Source organism: Ranitomeya imitator, unplaced genomic scaffold (assembly GCF_032444005.1).
Source record: "Ranitomeya imitator isolate aRanImi1 unplaced genomic scaffold, aRanImi1.pri SCAFFOLD_288, whole genome shotgun sequence".
Classification (NCBI taxonomy): Eukaryota; Metazoa; Chordata; class Amphibia; order Anura; family Dendrobatidae; genus Ranitomeya; species Ranitomeya imitator.
Genome location: NW_027193636.1, coordinates 42,241 through 66,583, shown reverse-complemented (window position 1 = coordinate 66,583; position 24,343 = coordinate 42,241). Strand labels below are relative to the sequence as shown.

Below are 24,343 nucleotides of genomic sequence, written 5' to 3'. Positions count from 1 at the left end.
AAATGTAGCATGCTGCTCGATTTCACTTGCCTAATTGCAACATTTTGTGTGCCTTGCTTTCACCTCTGTATGTATGTATGTATGTATGTATGTATGTATGTATGTATGTATGTATGTATGTATGTCAAGCATTGCATTGCATTCAATAGGCAATCAATCAATCAATCAGGCAATCAATTTTCAGTCTTTCCTGGTTGCTGCCACAGGTGTGTTAAGATGTAGGCCTGAATTAGGCCTTTCTTACAGTGTAGCAAATATACTGTGCCATCTACAGAATTAGGCCCCTGCCTGCTGTCAGCACTTGGTATTTAAATTGAAGCATCCAATGAGTAGTTCTGCCATACATACCACATTTGTGACCACCGATCATGAATTCTTTTGGAAGACATTGTTTACCTCTTGTGGACCACCGACTTTGAAATGCGGTGTATGATAGGTATTTGAAAAAAAGGAAAACTGGTGTCTGTGCTGATCTCGAATCTGCTAGTCTTGTGTCTTGTAGATACACCTGTGTGAGGAGTATTCTAATGCTTTTGACCAACCAGGTGCGCTGCCTGCAGTCGATAGAATCTTAGCACGGAACCTTCACCTGCAGTCACAATGGGGATGGTGGGTGTGTCAAAGTGGGCAGAGTTATGCAGATTCAAAACGCGTTGGGCGCAGCTTCAACGAGCACACACAGACACACACAGCCAAACAACCGACCAAAACCCAAGCACACCCGAACTGTCATTGAGAATGCATCCAGAGTTTCTGAAAATGTCTTCCTTGCGGCAATCTTTGGCTCGGTCTCCACAATGGGTGTCGGTTGTAGGCCTGGGTGCGTCTGAAATGGCCAACCATTTCAGGCCATCGCTTCTCGGCCTCCTATGGCTAAGATCAAGTGTAGTATCTGTTCTTATCAGTTTAATATCTGATACGTCCCCCATGTGGGGACCATATATTAAATGGCTTTTTGGAACAGGGAGCTGGAAATGGAGCTTGCTCAGTCCACTCCACGCATTGACCCGCTATTGCAGTCTCTCCGGGAACAGTGCACTCCTTCTCTGATCCGGTTTCTAAAAACAGATTGAATGGAAATTAGTCAGCACAGCAAGTTGTCTTGGAACCCTAGATGGGAATTTATTTCAGGGTTGTTAAGGAAGCACATTTCACATGCCGCTGGCTGCCAAATGTAGCATGCTGCTCGATTTCACTTGCCTAATTGCAACATTTTGTGTGCCTTGCTTTCACCTCTGTATGTATGTATGTATGTATGTATGTATGTATGTATGTATGTATGTATGTATGTATGTCAAGCATTGCATTGCATTCAATAGGCAATCAATCAATCAATCAGGCAATCAATTTTCAGTCTTTCCTGGTTGCTGCCACAGGTGTGTTAAGATGTAGGCCTGAATTAGGCCTTTCTTACAGTGTAGCAAATATACTGTGCCATCTACAGAATTAGGCCCCTGCCTGCTGTCAGCACTTGGTATTTAAATTGAAGCATCAATGAGTAGTTCTGCCATACATACCACATTTGTGACCACCGATCATGAATTCTTTTGGAAGACATTGTTTACCTCTTGTGGACCACCGACTTTGAAATGCGGTGTATGATAGGTATTTGAAAAAAAGGAAAACTGGTGTCTGTGCTGATCTCGAATCTGCTAGTCTTGTGTCTTGTAGATACACCTGTGTGAGGAGTATTCTAATGCTTTTGACCAACCAGGTGCGCTGCCTGCAGTCGATAGAATCTTAGCACGGAACCTTCACCTGCAGTCACAATGGGGATGGTGGGTGTGTCAAAGTGGGCAGAGTTATGCAGATTCAAAACGCGTTGGGCGCAGCTTCAACGAGCACACACAGACACACACAGCCAAACAACCGACCAAAACCCAAGCACACCCGAACTGTCATTGAGAATGCATCCAGAGTTTCTGAAAATGTCTTCCTTGCGGCAATCTTTGGCTCGGTCTCCACAATGGGTGTCGGTTGTAGGCCTGGGTGCGTCTGAAATGGCCAACCATTTCAGGCCATCGCTTCTCGGCCTCCTATGGCTAAGATCAAGTGTAGTATCTGTTCTTATCAGTTTAATATCTGATACGTCCCCCATGTGGGGACCATATATTAAATGGCTTTTTGGAACAGGGAGCTGGAAATGGAGCTTGCTCAGTCCACTCCACGCATTGACCCGCTATTGCAGTCTCTCCGGGAACAGTGCACTCCTTCTCTGATCCGGTTTCTAAAAACAGATTGAATGGAAATTAGTCAGCACAGCAAGTTGTCTTGGAACCCTAGATGGGAATTTATTTCAGGGTTGTTAAGGAAGCACATTTCACATGCCGCTGGCTGCCAAATGTAGCATGCTGCTCGATTTCACTTGCCTAATTGCAACATTTTGTGTGCCTTGCTTTCACCTCTGTATGTATGTATGTATGTATGTATGTATGTATGTATGTATGTATGTATGTATGTATGTCAAGCATTGCATTGCATTCAATAGGCAATCAATCAATCAATCAGGCAATCAATTTTCAGTCTTTCCTGGTTGCTGCCACAGGTGTGTTAAGATGTAGGCCTGAATTAGGCCTTTCTTACAGTGTAGCAAATATACTGTGCCATCTACAGAATTAGGCCCCTGCCTGCTGTCAGCACTTGGTATTTAAATTGAAGCATCCAATGAGTAGTTCTGCCATACATACCACATTTGTGACCACCGATCATGAATTCTTTTGGAAGACATTGTTTACCTCTTGTGGACCACCGACTTTGAAATGCGGTGTATGATAGGTATTTGAAAAAAAGGAAAACTGGTGTCTGTGCTGATCTCGAATCTGCTAGTCTTGTGTCTTGTAGATACACCTGTGTGAGGAGTATTCTAATGCTTTTGACCAACCAGGTGCGCTGCCTGCAGTCGATAGAATCTTAGCACGGAACCTTCACCTGCAGTCACAATGGGGATGGTGGGTGTGTCAAAGTGGGCAGAGTTATGCAGATTCAAAACGCGTTGGGCGCAGCTTCAACGAGCACACACAGACACACACAGCCAAACAACCGACCAAAACCCAAGCACACCCGAACTGTCATTGAGAATGCATCCAGAGTTTCTGAAAATGTCTTCCTTGCGGCAATCTTTGGCTCGGTCTCCACAATGGGTGTCGGTTGTAGGCCTGGGTGCGTCTGAATGGCCAACCATTTCAGGCCATCGCTTCTCGGCCTCCTATGGCTAAGATCAAGTGTAGTATCTGTTCTTATCAGTTTAATATCTGATACGTCCCCCATGTGGGGACCATATATTAAATGGCTTTTTGGAACAGGGAGCTGGAAATGGAGCTTGCTCAGTCCACTCCACGCATTGACCCGCTATTGCAGTCTCTCCGGGAACAGTGCACTCCTTCTCTGATCCGGTTTCTAAAAACAGATTGAATGGAAATTAGTCAGCACAGCAAGTTGTCTTGGAACCCTAGATGGGAATTTATTTCAGGGTTGTTAAGGAAGCACATTTCACATGCCGCTGGCTGCCAAATGTAGCATGCTGCTCGATTTCACTTGCCTAATTGCAACATTTTGTGTGCCTTGCTTTCACCTCTGTATGTATGTATGTATGTATGTATGTATGTATGTATGTATGTATGTATGTATGTATGTCAAGCATTGCATTGCATTCAATAGGCAATCAATCAATCAATCAGGCAATCAATTTTCAGTCTTTCCTGGTTGCTGCCACAGGTGTGTTAAGATGTAGGCCTGAATTAGGCCTTTCTTACAGTGTAGCAAATATACTGTGCCATCTACAGAATTAGGCCCCTGCCTGCTGTCAGCACTTGGTATTTAAATTGAAGCATCCAATGAGTAGTTCTGCCATACATACCACATTTGTGACCACCGATCATGAATTCTTTTGGAAGACATTGTTTACCTCTTGTGGACCACCGACTTTGAAATGCGGTGTATGATAGGTATTTGAAAAAAAGGAAAACTGGTGTCTGTGCTGATCTCGAATCTGCTAGTCTTGTGTCTTGTAGATACACCTGTGTGAGGAGTATTCTAATGCTTTTGACCAACCAGGTGCGCTGCCTGCAGTCGATAGAATCTTAGCACGGAACCTTCACCTGCAGTCACAATGGGGATGGTGGGTGTGTCAAAGTGGGCAGAGTTATGCAGATTCAAAACGCGTTGGGCGCAGCTTCAACGAGCACACACAGACACACACAGCCAAACAACCGACCAAAACCCAAGCACACCCGAACTGTCATTGAGAATGCATCCAGAGTTTCTGAAAATGTCTTCCTTGCGGCAATCTTTGGCTCGGTCTCCACAATGGGTGTCGGTTGTAGGCCTGGGTGCGTCTGAAATGGCCAACCATTTCAGGCCATCGCTTCTCGGCCTCCTATGGCTAAGATCAAGTGTAGTATCTGTTCTTATCAGTTTAATATCTGATACGTCCCCCATGTGGGGACCATATATTAAATGGCTTTTTGGAACAGGGAGCTGGAAATGGAGCTTGCTCAGTCCACTCCACGCATTGACCCGCTATTGCAGTCTCTCCGGGAACAGTGCACTCCTTCTCTGATCCGGTTTCTAAAAACAGATTGAATGGAAATTAGTCAGCACAGCAAGTTGTCTTGGAACCCTAGATGGGAATTTATTTCAGGGTTGTTAAGGAAGCACATTTCACATGCCGCTGGCTGCCAAATGTAGCATGCTGCTCGATTTCACTTGCCTAATTGCAACATTTTGTGTGCCTTGCTTTCACCTCTGTATGTATGTATGTATGTATGTATGTATGTATGTATGTATGTATGTATGTATGTATGTCAAGCATTGCATTGCATTCAATAGGCAATCAATCAATCAATCAGGCAATCAATTTTCAGTCTTTCCTGGTTGCTGCCACAGGTGTGTTAAGATGTAGGCCTGAATTAGGCCTTTCTTACAGTGTAGCAAATATACTGTGCCATCTACAGAATTAGGCCCCTGCCTGCTGTCAGCACTTGGTATTTAAATTGAAGCATCCAATGAGTAGTTCTGCCATACATACCACATTTGTGACCACCGATCATGAATTCTTTTGGAAGACATTGTTTACCTCTTGTGGACCACCGACTTTGAAATGCGGTGTATGATAGGTATTTGAAAAAAAGGAAAACTGGTGTCTGTGCTGATCTCGAATCTGCTAGTCTTGTGTCTTGTAGATACACCTGTGTGAGGAGTATTCTAATGCTTTTGACCAACCAGGTGCGCTGCCTGCAGTCGATAGAATCTTAGCACGGAACCTTCACCTGCAGTCACAATGGGGATGGTGGGTGTGTCAAAGTGGGCAGAGTTATGCAGATTCAAAACGCGTTGGGCGCAGCTTCAACGAGCACACACAGACACACACAGCCAAACAACCGACCAAAACCCAAGCACACCCGAACTGTCATTGAGAATGCATCCAGAGTTTCTGAAAATGTCTTCCTTGCGGCAATCTTTGGCTCGGTCTCCACAATGGGTGTCGGTTGTAGGCCTGGGTGCGTCTGAAATGGCCAACCATTTCAGGCCATCGCTTCTCGGCCTCCTATGGCTAAGATCAAGTGTAGTATCTGTTCTTATCAGTTTAATATCTGATACGTCCCCCATGTGGGGACCATATATTAAATGGCTTTTTGGAACAGGGAGCTGGAAATGGAGCTTGCTCAGTCCACTCCACGCATTGACCCGCTATTGCAGTCTCTCCGGGAACAGTGCACTCCTTCTCTGATCCGGTTTCTAAAAACAGATTGAATGGAAATTAGTCAGCACAGCAAGTTGTCTTGGAACCCTAGATGGGAATTTATTTCAGGGTTGTTAAGGAAGCACATTTCACATGCCGCTGGCTGCCAAATGTAGCATGCTGCTCGATTTCACTTGCCTAATTGCAACATTTTGTGTGCCTTGCTTTCACCTCTGTATGTATGTATGTATGTATGTATGTATGTATGTATGTATGTATGTATGTATGTATGTCAAGCATTGCATTGCATTCAATAGGCAATCAATCAATCAATCAGGCAATCAATTTTCAGTCTTTCCTGGTTGCTGCCACAGGTGTGTTAAGATGTAGGCCTGAATTAGGCCTTTCTTACAGTGTAGCAAATATACTGTGCCATCTACAGAATTAGGCCCCTGCCTGCTGTCAGCACTTGGTATTTAAATTGAAGCATCCAATGAGTAGTTCTGCCATACATACCACATTTGTGACCACCGATCATGAATTCTTTTGGAAGACATTGTTTACCTCTTGTGGACCACCGACTTTGAAATGCGGTGTATGATAGGTATTTGAAAAAAAGGAAAACTGGTGTCTGTGCTGATCTCGAATCTGCTAGTCTTGTGTCTTGTAGATACACCTGTGTGAGGAGTATTCTAATGCTTTTGACCAACCAGGTGCGCTGCCTGCAGTCGATAGAATCTTAGCACGGAACCTTCACCTGCAGTCACAATGGGGATGGTGGGTGTGTCAAAGTGGGCAGAGTTATGCAGATTCAAAACGCGTTGGGCGCAGCTTCAACGAGCACACACAGACACACACAGCCAAACAACCGACCAAAACCCAAGCACACCCGAACTGTCATTGAGAATGCATCCAGAGTTTCTGAAAATGTCTTCCTTGCGGCAATCTTTGGCTCGGTCTCCACAATGGGTGTCGGTTGTAGGCCTGGGTGCGTCTGAAATGGCCAACCATTTCAGGCCATCGCTTCTCGGCCTCCTATGGCTAAGATCAAGTGTAGTATCTGTTCTTATCAGTTTAATATCTGATACGTCCCCCATGTGGGGACCATATATTAAATGGCTTTTTGGAACAGGGAGCTGGAAATGGAGCTTGCTCAGTCCACTCCACGCATTGACCCGCTATTGCAGTCTCTCCGGGAACAGTGCACTCCTTCTCTGATCCGGTTTCTAAAAACAGATTGAATGGAAATTAGTCAGCACAGCAAGTTGTCTTGGAACCCTAGATGGGAATTTATTTCAGGGTTGTTAAGGAAGCACATTTCACATGCCGCTGGCTGCCAAATGTAGCATGCTGCTCGATTTCACTTGCCTAATTGCAACATTTTGTGTGCCTTGCTTTCACCTCTGTATGTATGTATGTATGTATGTATGTATGTATGTATGTATGTATGTATGTATGTATGTCAAGCATTGCATTGCATTCAATAGGCAATCAATCAATCAATCAGGCAATCAATTTTCAGTCTTTCCTGGTTGCTGCCACAGGTGTGTTAAGATGTAGGCCTGAATTAGGCCTTTCTTACAGTGTAGCAAATATACTGTGCCATCTACAGAATTAGGCCCCTGCCTGCTGTCAGCACTTGGTATTTAAATTGAAGCATCCAATGAGTAGTTCTGCCATACATACCACATTTGTGACCACCGATCATGAATTCTTTTGGAAGACATTGTTTACCTCTTGTGGACCACCGACTTTGAAATGCGGTGTATGATAGGTATTTGAAAAAAAGGAAAACTGGTGTCTGTGCTGATCTCGAATCTGCTAGTCTTGTGTCTTGTAGATACACCTGTGTGAGGAGTATTCTAATGCTTTTGACCAACCAGGTGCGCTGCCTGCAGTCGATAGAATCTTAGCACGGAACCTTCACCTGCAGTCACAATGGGGATGGTGGGTGTGTCAAAGTGGGCAGAGTTATGCAGATTCAAAACGCGTTGGGCGCAGCTTCAACGAGCACACACAGACACACACAGCCAAACAACCGACCAAAACCCAAGCACACCCGAACTGTCATTGAGAATGCATCCAGAGTTTCTGAAAATGTCTTCCTTGCGGCAATCTTTGGCTCGGTCTCCACAATGGGTGTCGGTTGTAGGCCTGGGTGCGTCTGAAATGGCCAACCATTTCAGGCCATCGCTTCTCGGCCTCCTATGGCTAAGATCAAGTGTAGTATCTGTTCTTATCAGTTTAATATCTGATACGTCCCCCATGTGGGGACCATATATTAAATGGCTTTTTGGAACAGGGAGCTGGAAATGGAGCTTGCTCAGTCCACTCCACGCATTGACCCGCTATTGCAGTCTCTCCGGGAACAGTGCACTCCTTCTCTGATCCGGTTTCTAAAAACAGATTGAATGGAAATTAGTCAGCACAGCAAGTTGTCTTGGAACCCTAGATGGGAATTTATTTCAGGGTTGTTAAGGAAGCACATTTCACATGCCGCTGGCTGCCAAATGTAGCATGCTGCTCGATTTCACTTGCCTAATTGCAACATTTTGTGTGCCTTGCTTTCACCTCTGTATGTATGTATGTATGTATGTATGTATGTATGTATGTATGTATGTATGTATGTATGTCAAGCATTGCATTGCATTCAATAGGCAATCAATCAATCAATCAGGCAATCAATTTTCAGTCTTTCCTGGTTGCTGCCACAGGTGTGTTAAGATGTAGGCCTGAATTAGGCCTTTCTTACAGTGTAGCAAATATACTGTGCCATCTACAGAATTAGGCCCCTGCCTGCTGTCAGCACTTGGTATTTAAATTGAAGCATCCAATGAGTAGTTCTGCCATACATACCACATTTGTGACCACCGATCATGAATTCTTTTGGAAGACATTGTTTACCTCTTGTGGACCACCGACTTTGAAATGCGGTGTATGATAGGTATTTGAAAAAAAGGAAAACTGGTGTCTGTGCTGATCTCGAATCTGCTAGTCTTGTGTCTTGTAGATACACCTGTGTGAGGAGTATTCTAATGCTTTTGACCAACCAGGTGCGCTGCCTGCAGTCGATAGAATCTTAGCACGGAACCTTCACCTGCAGTCACAATGGGGATGGTGGGTGTGTCAAAGTGGGCAGAGTTATGCAGATTCAAAACGCGTTGGGCGCAGCTTCAACGAGCACACACAGACACACACAGCCAAACAACCGACCAAAACCCAAGCACACCCGAACTGTCATTGAGAATGCATCCAGAGTTTCTGAAAATGTCTTCCTTGCGGCAATCTTTGGCTCGGTCTCCACAATGGGTGTCGGTTGTAGGCCTGGGTGCGTCTGAAATGGCCAACCATTTCAGGCCATCGCTTCTCGGCCTCCTATGGCTAAGATCAAGTGTAGTATCTGTTCTTATCAGTTTAATATCTGATACGTCCCCCATGTGGGGACCATATATTAAATGGCTTTTTGGAACAGGGAGCTGGAAATGGAGCTTGCTCAGTCCACTCCACGCATTGACCCGCTATTGCAGTCTCTCCGGGAACAGTGCACTCCTTCTCTGATCCGGTTTCTAAAAACAGATTGAATGGAAATTAGTCAGCACAGCAAGTTGTCTTGGAACCCTAGATGGGAATTTATTTCAGGGTTGTTAAGGAAGCACATTTCACATGCCGCTGGCTGCCAAATGTAGCATGCTGCTCGATTTCACTTGCCTAATTGCAACATTTTGTGTGCCTTGCTTTCACCTCTGTATGTATGTATGTATGTATGTATGTATGTATGTATGTATGTATGTATGTATGTATGTCAAGCATTGCATTGCATTCAATAGGCAATCAATCAATCAATCAGGCAATCAATTTTCAGTCTTTCCTGGTTGCTGCCACAGGTGTGTTAAGATGTAGGCCTGAATTAGGCCTTTCTTACAGTGTAGCAAATATACTGTGCCATCTACAGAATTAGGCCCCTGCCTGCTGTCAGCACTTGGTATTTAAATTGAAGCATCCAATGAGTAGTTCTGCCATACATACCACATTTGTGACCACCGATCATGAATTCTTTTGGAAGACATTGTTTACCTCTTGTGGACCACCGACTTTGAAATGCGGTGTATGATAGGTATTTGAAAAAAAGGAAAACTGGTGTCTGTGCTGATCTCGAATCTGCTAGTCTTGTGTCTTGTAGATACACCTGTGTGAGGAGTATTCTAATGCTTTTGACCAACCAGGTGCGCTGCCTGCAGTCGATAGAATCTTAGCACGGAACCTTCACCTGCAGTCACAATGGGGATGGTGGGTGTGTCAAAGTGGGCAGAGTTATGCAGATTCAAAACGCGTTGGGCGCAGCTTCAACGAGCACACACAGACACACACAGCCAAACAACCGACCAAAACCCAAGCACACCCGAACTGTCATTGAGAATGCATCCAGAGTTTCTGAAAATGTCTTCCTTGCGGCAATCTTTGGCTCGGTCTCCACAATGGGTGTCGGTTGTAGGCCTGGGTGCGTCTGAAATGGCCAACCATTTCAGGCCATCGCTTCTCGGCCTCCTATGGCTAAGATCAAGTGTAGTATCTGTTCTTATCAGTTTAATATCTGATACGTCCCCCATGTGGGGACCATATATTAAATGGCTTTTTGGAACAGGGAGCTGGAAATGGAGCTTGCTCAGTCCACTCCACGCATTGACCCGCTATTGCAGTCTCTCCGGGAACAGTGCACTCCTTCTCTGATCCGGTTTCTAAAAACAGATTGAATGGAAATTAGTCAGCACAGCAAGTTGTCTTGGAACCCTAGATGGGAATTTATTTCAGGGTTGTTAAGGAAGCACATTTCACATGCCGCTGGCTGCCAAATGTAGCATGCTGCTCGATTTCACTTGCCTAATTGCAACATTTTGTGTGCCTTGCTTTCACCTCTGTATGTATGTATGTATGTATGTATGTATGTATGTATGTATGTATGTATGTATGTATGTCAAGCATTGCATTGCATTCAATAGGCAATCAATCAATCAATCAGGCAATCAATTTTCAGTCTTTCCTGGTTGCTGCCACAGGTGTGTTAAGATGTAGGCCTGAATTAGGCCTTTCTTACAGTGTAGCAAATATACTGTGCCATCTACAGAATTAGGCCCCTGCCTGCTGTCAGCACTTGGTATTTAAATTGAAGCATCCAATGAGTAGTTCTGCCATACATACCACATTTGTGACCACCGATCATGAATTCTTTTGGAAGACATTGTTTACCTCTTGTGGACCACCGACTTTGAAATGCGGTGTATGATAGGTATTTGAAAAAAAGGAAAACTGGTGTCTGTGCTGATCTCGAATCTGCTAGTCTTGTGTCTTGTAGATACACCTGTGTGAGGAGTATTCTAATGCTTTTGACCAACCAGGTGCGCTGCCTGCAGTCGATAGAATCTTAGCACGGAACCTTCACCTGCAGTCACAATGGGGATGGTGGGTGTGTCAAAGTGGGCAGAGTTATGCAGATTCAAAACGCGTTGGGCGCAGCTTCAACGAGCACACACAGACACACACAGCCAAACAACCGACCAAAACCCAAGCACACCCGAACTGTCATTGAGAATGCATCCAGAGTTTCTGAAAATGTCTTCCTTGCGGCAATCTTTGGCTCGGTCTCCACAATGGGTGTCGGTTGTAGGCCTGGGTGCGTCTGAAATGGCCAACCATTTCAGGCCATCGCTTCTCGGCCTCCTATGGCTAAGATCAAGTGTAGTATCTGTTCTTATCAGTTTAATATCTGATACGTCCCCCATGTGGGGACCATATATTAAATGGCTTTTTGGAACAGGGAGCTGGAAATGGAGCTTGCTCAGTCCACTCCACGCATTGACCCGCTATTGCAGTCTCTCCGGGAACAGTGCACTCCTTCTCTGATCCGGTTTCTAAAAACAGATTGAATGGAAATTAGTCAGCACAGCAAGTTGTCTTGGAACCCTAGATGGGAATTTATTTCAGGGTTGTTAAGGAAGCACATTTCACATGCCGCTGGCTGCCAAATGTAGCATGCTGCTCGATTTCACTTGCCTAATTGCAACATTTTGTGTGCCTTGCTTTCACCTCTGTATGTATGTATGTATGTATGTATGTATGTATGTATGTATGTATGTATGTATGTATGTCAAGCATTGCATTGCATTCAATAGGCAATCAATCAATCAATCAGGCAATCAATTTTCAGTCTTTCCTGGTTGCTGCCACAGGTGTGTTAAGATGTAGGCCTGAATTAGGCCTTTCTTACAGTGTAGCAAATATACTGTGCCATCTACAGAATTAGGCCCCTGCCTGCTGTCAGCACTTGGTATTTAAATTGAAGCATCCAATGAGTAGTTCTGCCATACATACCACATTTGTGACCACCGATCATGAATTCTTTTGGAAGACATTGTTTACCTCTTGTGGACCACCGACTTTGAAATGCGGTGTATGATAGGTATTTGAAAAAAAGGAAAACTGGTGTCTGTGCTGATCTCGAATCTGCTAGTCTTGTGTCTTGTAGATACACCTGTGTGAGGAGTATTCTAATGCTTTTGACCAACCAGGTGCGCTGCCTGCAGTCGATAGAATCTTAGCACGGAACCTTCACCTGCAGTCACAATGGGGATGGTGGGTGTGTCAAAGTGGGCAGAGTTATGCAGATTCAAAACGCGTTGGGCGCAGCTTCAACGAGCACACACAGACACACACAGCCAAACAACCGACCAAAACCCAAGCACACCCGAACTGTCATTGAGAATGCATCCAGAGTTTCTGAAAATGTCTTCCTTGCGGCAATCTTTGGCTCGGTCTCCACAATGGGTGTCGGTTGTAGGCCTGGGTGCGTCTGAAATGGCCAACCATTTCAGGCCATCGCTTCTCGGCCTCCTATGGCTAAGATCAAGTGTAGTATCTGTTCTTATCAGTTTAATATCTGATACGTCCCCCATGTGGGGACCATATATTAAATGGCTTTTTGGAACAGGGAGCTGGAAATGGAGCTTGCTCAGTCCACTCCACGCATTGACCCGCTATTGCAGTCTCTCCGGGAACAGTGCACTCCTTCTCTGATCCGGTTTCTAAAAACAGATTGAATGGAAATTAGTCAGCACAGCAAGTTGTCTTGGAACCCTAGATGGGAATTTATTTCAGGGTTGTTAAGGAAGCACATTTCACATGCCGCTGGCTGCCAAATGTAGCATGCTGCTCGATTTCACTTGCCTAATTGCAACATTTTGTGTGCCTTGCTTTCACCTCTGTATGTATGTATGTATGTATGTATGTATGTATGTATGTATGTATGTATGTATGTATGTCAAGCATTGCATTGCATTCAATAGGCAATCAATCAATCAATCAGGCAATCAATTTTCAGTCTTTCCTGGTTGCTGCCACAGGTGTGTTAAGATGTAGGCCTGAATTAGGCCTTTCTTACAGTGTAGCAAATATACTGTGCCATCTACAGAATTAGGCCCCTGCCTGCTGTCAGCACTTGGTATTTAAATTGAAGCATCCAATGAGTAGTTCTGCCATACATACCACATTTGTGACCACCGATCATGAATTCTTTTGGAAGACATTGTTTACCTCTTGTGGACCACCGACTTTGAAATGCGGTGTATGATAGGTATTTGAAAAAAAGGAAAACTGGTGTCTGTGCTGATCTCGAATCTGCTAGTCTTGTGTCTTGTAGATACACCTGTGTGAGGAGTATTCTAATGCTTTTGACCAACCAGGTGCGCTGCCTGCAGTCGATAGAATCTTAGCACGGAACCTTCACCTGCAGTCACAATGGGGATGGTGGGTGTGTCAAAGTGGGCAGAGTTATGCAGATTCAAAACGCGTTGGGCGCAGCTTCAACGAGCACACACAGACACACACAGCCAAACAACCGACCAAAACCCAAGCACACCCGAACTGTCATTGAGAATGCATCCAGAGTTTCTGAAAATGTCTTCCTTGCGGCAATCTTTGGCTCGGTCTCCACAATGGGTGTCGGTTGTAGGCCTGGGTGCGTCTGAAATGGCCAACCATTTCAGGCCATCGCTTCTCGGCCTTTTGGCTAAGATCAGGGTTTATTGCCCTGGTCTTGGCTGAGAGGTGCTTGGGGTACCCGGCTCCTTGGCCTGGGGGGATCGTCTCACCTCTGGTGGGACTTCACCCCCCTGCTGCTATTGGGGAGTCGGCTTAGTCCCCTTGCATCCGGTTGTGATCCCCCGGCTATAGGCCGTGTCCGAGTGACGTCCCTCGTGGGAAGTTTTCTTCTTTCTGCTGTGGTAGAATATACCGACAGTCCATCGCTATGAATTTTGTCAAGAACACCATCCGGTTGACCGTGGACCCGAGCAATGGAGCCAAGAACAACGTGGTATTCATCATCCGGGATCTCATCGAGGAAAAGGCTGGAGCAAAGCGTACGGAGATCTTCAGTTGCAACGAATTTCCTCGTCAAGGTAATTACGACGTGACTTTTGTGGACCAAAACGTTTGCCTGAATGTGTTTGAGTGGCTACGGGCTAATGCTGAGGATCCTCTTCTGGAAGGAGTTGGCTGGATACCACTGTTTGGGTTACAAGAAAAAGAGGTAACTGTGACTGTGTATAACCCCTTCACGGACCCGGCTTTGTTGCAGAGCTTTCTCTCGCAATATTGTGAGTATGTAAAGTTAGGAGAACGGCAGGTGAATATCTTGGGCATCTTCAACTGTAAATATACGTTTCGTGTTAAATTGAAGAGGGACCCTGATAGTGTGGGTGGTTTCAGGCACCCTCCTGCAAATTTCTCTGTGGCAGGTCACAGAGGCTTTTTGACGTACCCAGGACAGCCTCGTTTCTGTAGAAAATGTTTTTGTTTCGGACATGTACAGACAGAGTGTACTAAAGGACAGTGTTGCCGAAATTGCAGGAAAGAGGGGCATGCTGCTAACCAATGTCCTTCGCCTAAAACCTGTGATGTCTGTGGGAGTAGTACACATATGTATAAAGACTGTCCCAATAGTGCACCTAGGCGGTCCGACAAAGAGCAAATGGAGGAAGAGTTGGCCAGGAGGGAAAGGGCAAGAATTGTAAAAGAAGTTGCAAGGATTGAGAGGGAGGAGGAAGAGAGAAGGAGGCGGAGTGCGAGTAGAGCCATGCCCCCTCCAGATTCAGAGAGTGTGAGTCTGAGGCCATGTTCTAGGGCAGAGAAAGAGGAGAAAAAGGAGGAAAAGAAGAAGAAAAAGAAGGAAAAAGAGTGGAGGAGGGAAGAGAAGGAGTTTTGGAGGGCAGCTGCAGAGGTGGAGGCGCATCTTCCTGAAATGGAAGTGCAGGGGCAGTTGCCTGAAATAATGACTTTTAGTGAGGCAATGGACGCCGCGGAGAGCGATGCGCAAATTTCGGAGGTGGATAGCCCTGAGCATTTGTCTAATCCCGAACATATTGAGGAGTTTGAGTCAGATGACGATAGAGCTGCAAAAAAGAGTCGGCGGGAGGATGATGGAGATGATGAGGAGGTGGAGAGTAGTACTCCTCAGAGAAAGATTGGCCCTGCAAGAAGGAGGACTGAGGGTGGTGAGATCAGTGGGTCAGACACTTGTTGTTCAATTCAGATGGTGGAGGAGGATAGTGGTGATGCTGGATAGTGTTGCCATATACTGCACTAAATGTGTTGTTTTTTTCTCTTGTGAGCTTTGGCTTAGGCCAAAGGCTTTTATTTTCTGTGTAGTTAGTTGAAGTGTGGATTTTGTAAATATGGGGTTTACCATAATTTCACAAAATGTTAGAGTCTTTAAAAGTAAAGTTAGGAGAGCTGCAATTTTTGAGTTTTTAGCTATGCAAAATGCATCTATTTTTTGTTTACAAGAGTGTGGGGTAGTGGATGGTGTGAAAGGGGATGAATGGTCTTATGGTGCGTCTGTGTGGTCAGGGAGTGCATGTAATAAGAATGATGGGGTGGGAATATTGGTTAAAGGGAGAGAGGTGGTTTTGAATGATTATCTGGTGATTGAGGTAGGGAGGTGTATTTTGGCTAATTTTGAGTATAGGAATGTAAAGTTTTGTGTTATTAATATTTATGCGCCGGTTGATAAGAATGAGCGTAAAGCTTTATTTGAAAAAGTTAAGCTTTTTGTTCCAGGGAGGATGCCTGTAGTGGTTGTGGGGGATATGAATTGTGATGTGGGGAAAGTGAATGTGGATGTGTCAGGGAAGGCTTTGTTGGAGTTAGTGAGTGATTTTGATCTGGGTGATATGCAGCGTGTGTGTAGTGTGAGTCCTGTGTTGAATACTTTTTTTTCTGAGAGTGGAAGGGTGCAATCTAGGTTGGATTATTGCTTTATTTCAAAAAATATAACTGCTGTTGATTATAAGCAAGAAAATGTTTTGTTTTCTGATCATGTGTGTATGAAGTGTGAGGTGGATATAAAGGTTGGTGGAGTGTTTGGGAAAGGGTTGTGGAAGTTAAATGTGAAGTTGTTAGAGAGTGAAGATGTGAGAAAGGAGTATGCAAGACGGTATGAAGGGTGGTGTAAGCGTAAAAATGGTTTTGGGAATGTTTGTGTTTGGTGGGATTGGGTGAAGAGACAAACAAAAATATTCTTTAAAAGTTTAGGGTATAAGTGTGCAGCTATTAAAAGAGAGAATTTTGTTAAATTGAATGCACGTTTGAGTGTATTGTATAAGTTGAGGGAAGGAGGAATGGAAGTGGAAGAAGAGATATTACAGGTGAAAAAGGAAATTAATGACTTTTTGTTAGAGAAAGGGAGGAGTATAGTTTTTAGAGCAAAAATTGACAAAATGGAACATGATGAGAAATGTTCACGTTTTTTCTTTAAAAAGGTGTTTGGGAAGAAACAGAGTATGAGTGTGCTGAATGGGGAGGATGGAAGAGAAGTGAGTGGTGAGGATATGTGTGAAGAGGTGGCTAAGTTCTATGAGGAGTTGTATGCAGTGAAGTGGAGGGATGAGGGTTTGGAGAGTGATGTGTTAAATATGTTAGAAAGTAAGTTGTCTGAGACGGAAAGGGAGAGTGTGATGTGTGAGGTGACTAGTGATGAGGTGTGGAAGGTGATGAATAGTATGGCGCTAAATAAGACGCCAGGGGAGGATGGTCTCCCAGTAGAGTTTTATCGAGTGATGTGGGATGTGATTGGTAATGACTTTGTGGAGGTGTGTAAGTATATGTGGTTAAATATGGAGGTGGCTGAGAGTATGCGTGCGGGAATGGTTGTGTTGATACCTAAAAAGGGGGATTTGAAGAGTTTGAGGAATTGGAGGCCGATAACGTTATTAAACTGTGATTATAAAATCTATGCAAAATTAATGGCGAATAGGATGCGTGATGTGATAGAGAGTGTGATTGGGGATGAACAGTGTTGTGCGGTACCTGGGAGGCGTATACATGATTGTGTGTGTATGCTAAGAGATTGTCTATGGGACTGTATGGGGCGAAAGAAGAGTGCGTTTTTGTTGAGTTTAGATTTTGAGAAGGCGTATGATAGATTATCGCATGGGTTTTTGTTTAGTGTGTTGCTAAGAATGGGTTTTCCAGCTGATTTTGTTGGGAGAGTGAGGAGTTTATATAAGGATATTTACAGTTGTGTTTTGATGAATGGTTATGTGGGAAGGAGAGTGAATGTCTTTTCAGGGGTTCGTCAAGGGTGTCCTTTGTCACCTGTGGCCTTTATTTGTGCAATTGAGCCTTTGTTGTGTATGCTGAGGAAAGATAAGGTGGTTAGGGGCGTGCAAGTGCCAGGAGGAGGGGGTAGAGAGTGGAAAGTTAGTGGTTATATGGATGATGTGTGTGTATTGTGCGATTCAGAATGTTCGGTGAGGCGGGTGAAGTTATTAGTGTCCTTTTTTTGTGGTGCGTCTGCATTTAAGGTTAATTGGGAAAAGAGTGAGTGTAAGGTATTTGGAAATGGTGTTTTAAGTAGGGATGTTGGAGTGAATGTGGTTAATGGGCCTATTAAAATATTGGGTGTGAAGTTTTCAGAGAAGTTGGATGGGAAGGAAAGTTGGAATGATGCGAAAGAGAAGGTTGAGCGGAAGCTGTGTTTTTGGAGGTTGAGAAACCTTACGTTTTTTGGAAAGATCTTAGTTATAAAGAGTGTGGTGTTGCCGATTTTTTTGTATGTAGCAGTAGTGTTTCCACCAGGGTATATGTGTGTGAGGAGTTTGAATAGGATTCTGTTTGTGTTTTTATGGAATTCAAAGATGGAGAGGGCTAGGAGAGAAATTTTGGTGAAGAGATTGGAGAAAGGTGGGTTGGGTTTTCCAAATTTGGAAGTTTTTTTTGGTGTGAATATTGTTGTGTATGTGCTGAAAGTGATAAGGGCGGATGGGAAATTTTCATCTATGTGTAGGTATTTATTTGGAGCGTATCTGTTTAAGTTAAAATGGAGAGAAAGGGATTTGAGGTGTCCGGTTGCTTTTGAGGTTCCTGTATGGTATGTGTGGGTTTATAAGTTTTTGGTGAAGTATGAGTTGTGTGATGTGGATGTAAGACTAGTGGAAAAGAAGAAGGCTGTGTATAGAATGATTGAGTGTAGAGAGATAGAGTGTGATATCAATATGGTTAGAGGAGCTGATGTACAAAAGGTGTGGAAGAAAGTACGGATGGATGGTATGACAAACAGACAGAGTGAGATTGTGTGGCAGTCATTGCATGGAGTGTTACCAGTAAGAGAGTTTCAGAGAAATAGGGGTTTAGTGAGGAGTGAGAGGTGTCCGAGAGAAGGTTGTGGTGGGTGTGAAAGTGTAATACATGTGTTCTGGAATTGTCAGTATGCTAGAGATGTGATTGGAAGAATGGGTCCTTTGTGCAAAGAACTGTGTGGTGTGAATTTTTTATCCTTTGAGTTGTTCATGTTTGGTTTAGGGTTGTGTGATGGAGTGAAGGAGAGAGTGTTGTGGTTAATGCTTGCATGTATAAAGGAAGTGTTATGGGATGTGAGAAATGTGCATGTGTTCAAGAGGAAGAATATTGAGGTTAGAAATACCGTGAAGGTGATTTTGGGGAAGATATATGTTTGTTTTTTGTGGGATAAGAAAAGGAAGGGGGAGGTGGATGCGGAAGGAATTTGGAAGGTTAAAAAGTGGAGATATTTTGTTAATACTTCTTGATTTGTTCTTTTGTTATGTAAATATGTATTTTGAAAAAAGAAAGATTTTTCCGATGATGATGGGAACGGCTTTTTGTGTTTCAATTTTGACACAGCTGTTTGGGTATGTTTCTTCGGTTTTGGATTTCTAGACCGTGAAATTCCCCATCTGAGGGAGAAAAAAAAAAAAAAAAAAAAAAAAAAAAAAAATCTGTTCTTATCAGTTTAATATCTGATACGTCCCCCATGTGGGGACCATATATTAAATGGCTTTTTGGAACAGGGAGCTGGAAATGGAGCTTGCTCAGTCCACTCCACGCATTGACCCGCTATTGCAGTCTCTCCGGGAACAGTGCACTCCTTCTCTGATCCGGTTTCTAAAAACAGATTGAATGGAAATTAGTCAGCACAGCAAGTTGTCTTGGAACCCTAGATGGGAATTTATTTCAGGGTTGTTAAGGAAGCACATTTCACATGCCGCTGGCTGCCAAATGTAGCATGCTGCTCGATTTCACTTGCCTAATTGCAACATTTTGTGTGCCTTGCTTTCACCTCTGTATGTATGTATGTATGTATGTATGTATGTATGTATGTATGTATGTATGTATGTATGTATGTCAAGCATTGCATTGCATTCAATAGGCAATCAATCAATCAATCAGGCAATCAATTTTCAGTCTTTCCTGGTTGCTGCCACAGGTGTGTTAAGATGTAGGCCTGAATTAGGCCTTTCTTACAGTGTAGCAAATATACTGTGCCATCTACAGAATTAGGCCCCTGCCTGCTGTCAGCACTTGGTATTTAAATTGAAGCATCCAATGAGTAGTTCTGCCATACATACCACATTTGTGACCACCGATCATGAATTCTTTTGGAAGACATTGTTTACCTCTTGTGGACCACCGACTTTGAAATGCGGTGTATGATAGGTATTTGAAAAAAAGGAAAACTGGTGTCTGTGCTGATCTCGAATCTGCTAGTCTTGTGTCTTGTAGATACACCTGTGTGAGGAGTATTCTAATGCTTTTGACCAACCAGGTGCGCTGCCTGCAGTCGATAGAATCTTAGCACGGAACCTTCACCTGCAGTCACAATGGGGATGGTGGGTGTGTCAAAGTGGGCAGAGTTATGCAGATTCAAAACGCGTTGGGCGCAGCTTCAACGAGCACACACAGACACACACAGCCAAACAACCGACCAAAACCCAAGCACACCCGAACTGTCATTGAGAATGCATCCAGAGTTTCTGAAAATGTCTTCCTTGCGGCAATCTTTGGCTCGGTCTCCACAATGGGTGTCGGTTGTAGGCCTGGGTGCGTCTGAAATGGCCAACCATTTCAGGCCATCGCTTCTCGGCCTCCTATGGCTAAGATCAAGTGTAGTATCTGTTCTTATCAGTTTAATATCTGATACGTCCCCCATGTGGGGACCATATATTAAATGGCTTTTTGGAACAGGGAGCTGGAAATGGAGCTTGCTCAGTCCACTCCACGCATTGACCCGCTATTGCAGTCTCTCCGGGAACAGTGCACTCCTTCTCTGATCCGGTTTCTAAAAACAGATTGAATGGAAATTAGTCAGCACAGCAAGTTGTCTTGGAACCCTAGATGGGAATTTATTTCAGGGTTGTTAAGGAAGCACATTTCACATGCCGCTGGCTGCCAAATGTAGCATGCTGCTCGATTTCACTTGCCTAATTGCAACATTTTGTGTGCCTTGCTTTCACCTCTGTATGTATGTATGTATGTATGTATGTATGTATGTATGTATGTATGTATGTATGTATGTCAAGCATTGCATTGCATTCAATAGGCAATCAATCAATCAATCAGGCAATCAATTTTCAGTCTTTCCTGGTTGCTGCCACAGGTGTGTTAAGATGTAGGCCTGAATTAGGCCTTTCTTACAGTGTAGCAAATATACTGTGCCATCTACAGAATTAGGCCCCTGCCTGCTGTCAGCACTTGGTATTTAAATTGAAGCATCCAATGAGTAGTTCTGCCATACATACCACATTTGTGACCACCGATCATGAATTCTTTTGGAAGACATTGTTTACCTCTTGTGGACCACCGACTTTGAAATGCGGTGTATGATAGGTATTTGAAAAAAAGGAAAACTGGTGTCTGTGCTGATCTCGAATCTGCTAGTCTTGTGTCTTGTAGATACACCTGTGTGAGGAGTATTCTAATGCTTTTGACCAACCAGGTGCGCTGCCTGCAGTCGATAGAATCTTAGCACGGAACCTTCACCTGCAGTCACAATGGGGATGGTGGGTGTGTCAAAGTGGGCAGAGTTATGCAGATTCAAAACGCGTTGGGCGCAGCTTCAACGAGCACACACAGACACACACAGCCAAACAACCGACCAAAACCCAAGCACACCCGAACTGTCATTGAGAATGCATCCAGAGTTTCTGAAAATGTCTTCCTTGCGGCAATCTTTGGCTCGGTCTCCACAATGGGTGTCGGTTGTAGGCCTGGGTGCGTCTGAAATGGCCAACCATTTCAGGCCATCGCTTCTCGGCCTCCTATGGCTAAGATCAAGTGTAGTATCTGTTCTTATCAGTTTAATATCTGATACGTCCCCCATGTGGGGACCATATATTAAATGGCTTTTTGGAACAGGGAGCTGGAAATGGAGCTTGCTCAGTCCACTCCACGCATTGACCCGCTATTGCAGTCTCTCCGGGAACAGTGCACTCCTTCTCTGATCCGGTTTCTAAAAACAGATTGAATGGAAATTAGTCAGCACAGCAAGTTGTCTTGGAACCCTAGATGGGAATTTATTTCAGGGTTGTTAAGGAAGCACATTTCACATGCCGCTGGCTGCCAAATGTAGCATGCTGCTCGATTTCACTTGCCTAATTGCAACATTTTGTGTGCCTTGCTTTCACCTCTGTATGTATGTATGTATGTATGTATGTATGTATGTATGTATGTATGTATGTATGTATGTCAAGCATTGCATTGCATTCAATAGGCAATCAATCAATCAATCAGGCAATCAATTTTCAGTCTTTCCTGGTTGCTGCCACAGGTGTGTTAAGATGTAGGCCTGAATTAGGCCTTTCTTACAGTGTAGCAAATATACTGTGCCATCTACAGAATTAGGCCCCTGCCTGCTGTCAGCACTTGGTATTTAAATTGAAGCATCCAATGAGTAGTTCTGCCATACATACCACATTTGTGACCACCGATCATGAATTCTTTTGGAAGACATTGTTTACCTCTTGTGGACCACCGACTTTGAAATGCGGTGTATGATAGGTATTTGAAAAAAAGGAAAACTGGTGTCTGTGCTGATCTCGAATCTGCTAGTCTTGTGTCTTGTAGATACACCTGTGTGAGGAGTATTCTAATGCTTTTGACCAACCAGGTGCGCTGCCTGCAGTCGATAGAATCTTAGCACGGAACCTTCACCTGCAGTCACAATGGGGATGGTGGGTGTGTCAAAGTGGGCAGAGTTATGCAGATTCAAAACGCGTTGGGCGCAGCTTCAACGAGCACACACAGACACACACAGCCAAACAACCGACCAAAACCCAAGCACACCCGAACTGTCATTGAGAATGCATCCAGAGTTTCTGAAAATGTCTTCCTTGCGGCAATCTTTGGCTCGGTCTCCACAATGGGTGTCGGTTGTAGGCCTGGGTGCGTCTGAAATGGCCAACCATTTCAGGCCATCGCTTCTCGGCCTCCTATGGCTAAGATCAAGTGTAGTATCTGTTCTTATCAGTTTAATATCTGATACGTCCCCCATGTGGGGACCATATATTAAATGGCTTTTTGGAACAGGGAGCTGGAAATGGAGCTTGCTCAGTCCACTCCACGCATTGACCCGCTATTGCAGTCTCTCCGGGAACAGTGCACTCCTTCTCTGATCCGGTTTCTAAAAACAGATTGAATGGAAATTAGTCAGCACAGCAAGTTGTCTTGGAACCCTAGATGGGAATTTATTTCAGGGTTGTTAAGGAAGCACATTTCACATGCCGCTGGCTGCCAAATGTAGCATGCTGCTCGATTTCACTTGCCTAATTGCAACATTTTGTGTGCCTTGCTTTCACCTCTGTATGTATGTATGTATGTATGTATGTATGTATGTATGTATGTATGTATGTATGTATGTCAAGCATTGCATTGCATTCAATAGGCAATCAATCAATCAATCAGGCAATCAATTTTCAGTCTTTCCTGGTTGCTGCCACAGGTGTGTTAAGATGTAGGCCTGAATTAGGCCTTTCTTACAGTGTAGCAAATATACTGTGCCATCTACAGAATTAGGCCCCTGCCTGCTGTCAGCACTTGGTATTTAAATTGAAGCATCCAATGAGTAGTTCTGCCATACATACCACATTTGTGACCACCGATCATGAATTCTTTTGGAAGACATTGTTTACCTCTTGTGGACCACCGACTTTGAAATGCGGTGTATGATAGGTATTTGAAAAAAAGGAAAACTGGTGTCTGTGCTGATCTCGAATCTGCTAGTCTTGTGTCTTGTAGATACACCTGTGTGAGGAGTATTCTAATGCTTTTGACCAACCAGGTGCGCTGCCTGCAGTCGATAGAATCTTAGCACGGAACCTTCACCTGCAGTCACAATGGGGATGGTGGGTGTGTCAAAGTGGGCAGAGTTATGCAGATTCAAAACGCGTTGGGCGCAGCTTCAACGAGCACACACAGACACACACAGCCAAACAACCGACCAAAACCCAAGCACACCCGAACTGTCATTGAGAATGCATCCAGAGTTTCTGAAAATGTCTTCCTTGCGGCAATCTTTGGCTCGGTCTCCACAATGGGTGTCGGTTGTAGGCCTGGGTGCGTCTGAAATGGCCAACCATTTCAGGCCATCGCTTCTCGGCCTCCTATGGCTAAGATCAAGTGTAGTATCTGTTCTTATCAGTTTAATATCTGATACGTCCCCCATGTGGGGACCATATATTAAATGGCTTTTTGGAACAGGGAGCTGGAAATGGAGCTTGCTCAGTCCACTCCACGCATTGACCCGCTATTGCAGTCTCTCCGGGAACAGTGCACTCCTTCTCTGATCCGGTTTCTAAAAACAGATTGAATGGAAATTAGTCAGCACAGCAAGTTGTCTTGGAACCCTAGATGGGAATTTATTTCAGGGTTGTTAAGGAAGCACATTTCACATGCCGCTGGCTGCCAAATGTAGCATGCTGCTCGATTTCACTTGCCTAATTGCAACATTTTGTGTGCCTTGCTTTCACCTCTGTATGTATGTATGTATGTATGTATGTATGTATGTATGTATGTATGTATGTATGTATGTATGTCAAGCATTGCATTGCATTCAATAGGCAATCAATCAATCAATCAGGCAATCAATTTTCAGTCTTTCCTGGTTGCTGCCACAGGTGTGTTAAGATGTAGGCCTGAATTAGGCCTTTCTTACAGTGTAGCAAATATACTGTGCCATCTACAGAATTAGGCCCCTGCCTGCTGTCAGCACTTGGTATTTAAATTGAAGCATCCAATGAGTAGTTCTGCCATACATACCACATTTGTGACCACCGATCATGAATTCTTTTGGAAGACATTGTTTACCTCTTGTGGACCACC

At 44.2% G+C, this 24,343-nt stretch overlaps 15 non-coding genes and 1 pseudogene across 15 annotated transcripts; all 16 read left to right on the top strand.

The window, feature by feature from the left end:
• Positions 1-851: 851 nt before the first annotated feature.
• Positions 852-1,044, top strand: LOC138653839 (U2 spliceosomal RNA). Its single transcript, XR_011316055.1, has one exon. It is a non-coding gene; the product is annotated as a U2 spliceosomal RNA (small nuclear RNA).
• A 976-nt stretch (positions 1,045-2,020) lies between these two features.
• LOC138653838 (U2 spliceosomal RNA) lies at positions 2,021-2,213 on the top strand. The gene has a single exon (XR_011316054.1). It is a non-coding gene; the product is annotated as a U2 spliceosomal RNA (small nuclear RNA).
• A 976-nt stretch (positions 2,214-3,189) lies between these two features.
• LOC138653836 (U2 spliceosomal RNA) lies at positions 3,190-3,382 on the top strand. The gene has a single exon (XR_011316052.1). It is a non-coding gene; the product is annotated as a U2 spliceosomal RNA (small nuclear RNA).
• Positions 3,383-4,359: 977 nt separating this feature from the next.
• Positions 4,360-4,552, top strand: LOC138653835 (U2 spliceosomal RNA). The gene has a single exon (XR_011316051.1). It is a non-coding gene; the product is annotated as a U2 spliceosomal RNA (small nuclear RNA).
• Positions 4,553-5,529: 977 nt separating this feature from the next.
• On the top strand, positions 5,530-5,722 carry LOC138653834 (U2 spliceosomal RNA). The gene has a single exon (XR_011316050.1). It is a non-coding gene; the product is annotated as a U2 spliceosomal RNA (small nuclear RNA).
• Positions 5,723-6,699: 977 nt separating this feature from the next.
• LOC138653833 (U2 spliceosomal RNA) lies at positions 6,700-6,892 on the top strand. The gene has a single exon (XR_011316049.1). It is a non-coding gene; the product is annotated as a U2 spliceosomal RNA (small nuclear RNA).
• Positions 6,893-7,869: 977 nt separating this feature from the next.
• LOC138653832 (U2 spliceosomal RNA) lies at positions 7,870-8,062 on the top strand. Its single transcript, XR_011316048.1, has one exon. It is a non-coding gene; the product is annotated as a U2 spliceosomal RNA (small nuclear RNA).
• A 977-nt stretch (positions 8,063-9,039) lies between these two features.
• On the top strand, positions 9,040-9,232 carry LOC138653831 (U2 spliceosomal RNA). Its single transcript, XR_011316047.1, has one exon. It is a non-coding gene; the product is annotated as a U2 spliceosomal RNA (small nuclear RNA).
• Positions 9,233-10,209: 977 nt separating this feature from the next.
• On the top strand, positions 10,210-10,402 carry LOC138653830 (U2 spliceosomal RNA). The gene has a single exon (XR_011316046.1). It is a non-coding gene; the product is annotated as a U2 spliceosomal RNA (small nuclear RNA).
• A 977-nt stretch (positions 10,403-11,379) lies between these two features.
• Positions 11,380-11,572, top strand: LOC138653829 (U2 spliceosomal RNA). Its single transcript, XR_011316045.1, has one exon. It is a non-coding gene; the product is annotated as a U2 spliceosomal RNA (small nuclear RNA).
• A 977-nt stretch (positions 11,573-12,549) lies between these two features.
• On the top strand, positions 12,550-12,742 carry LOC138653828 (U2 spliceosomal RNA). Its single transcript, XR_011316044.1, has one exon. It is a non-coding gene; the product is annotated as a U2 spliceosomal RNA (small nuclear RNA).
• Positions 12,743-18,888: 6,146 nt separating this feature from the next.
• Positions 18,889-19,118, top strand: LOC138653843 (U2 spliceosomal RNA; annotated as a pseudogene).
• A 981-nt stretch (positions 19,119-20,099) lies between these two features.
• On the top strand, positions 20,100-20,292 carry LOC138653827 (U2 spliceosomal RNA). Its single transcript, XR_011316043.1, has one exon. It is a non-coding gene; the product is annotated as a U2 spliceosomal RNA (small nuclear RNA).
• A 977-nt stretch (positions 20,293-21,269) lies between these two features.
• Positions 21,270-21,462, top strand: LOC138653825 (U2 spliceosomal RNA). The gene has a single exon (XR_011316041.1). It is a non-coding gene; the product is annotated as a U2 spliceosomal RNA (small nuclear RNA).
• Positions 21,463-22,439: 977 nt separating this feature from the next.
• Positions 22,440-22,632, top strand: LOC138653824 (U2 spliceosomal RNA). The gene has a single exon (XR_011316040.1). It is a non-coding gene; the product is annotated as a U2 spliceosomal RNA (small nuclear RNA).
• A 977-nt stretch (positions 22,633-23,609) lies between these two features.
• Positions 23,610-23,802, top strand: LOC138653823 (U2 spliceosomal RNA). Its single transcript, XR_011316039.1, has one exon. It is a non-coding gene; the product is annotated as a U2 spliceosomal RNA (small nuclear RNA).
• The last annotated feature ends 541 nt before the right edge of the window (positions 23,803-24,343 follow it).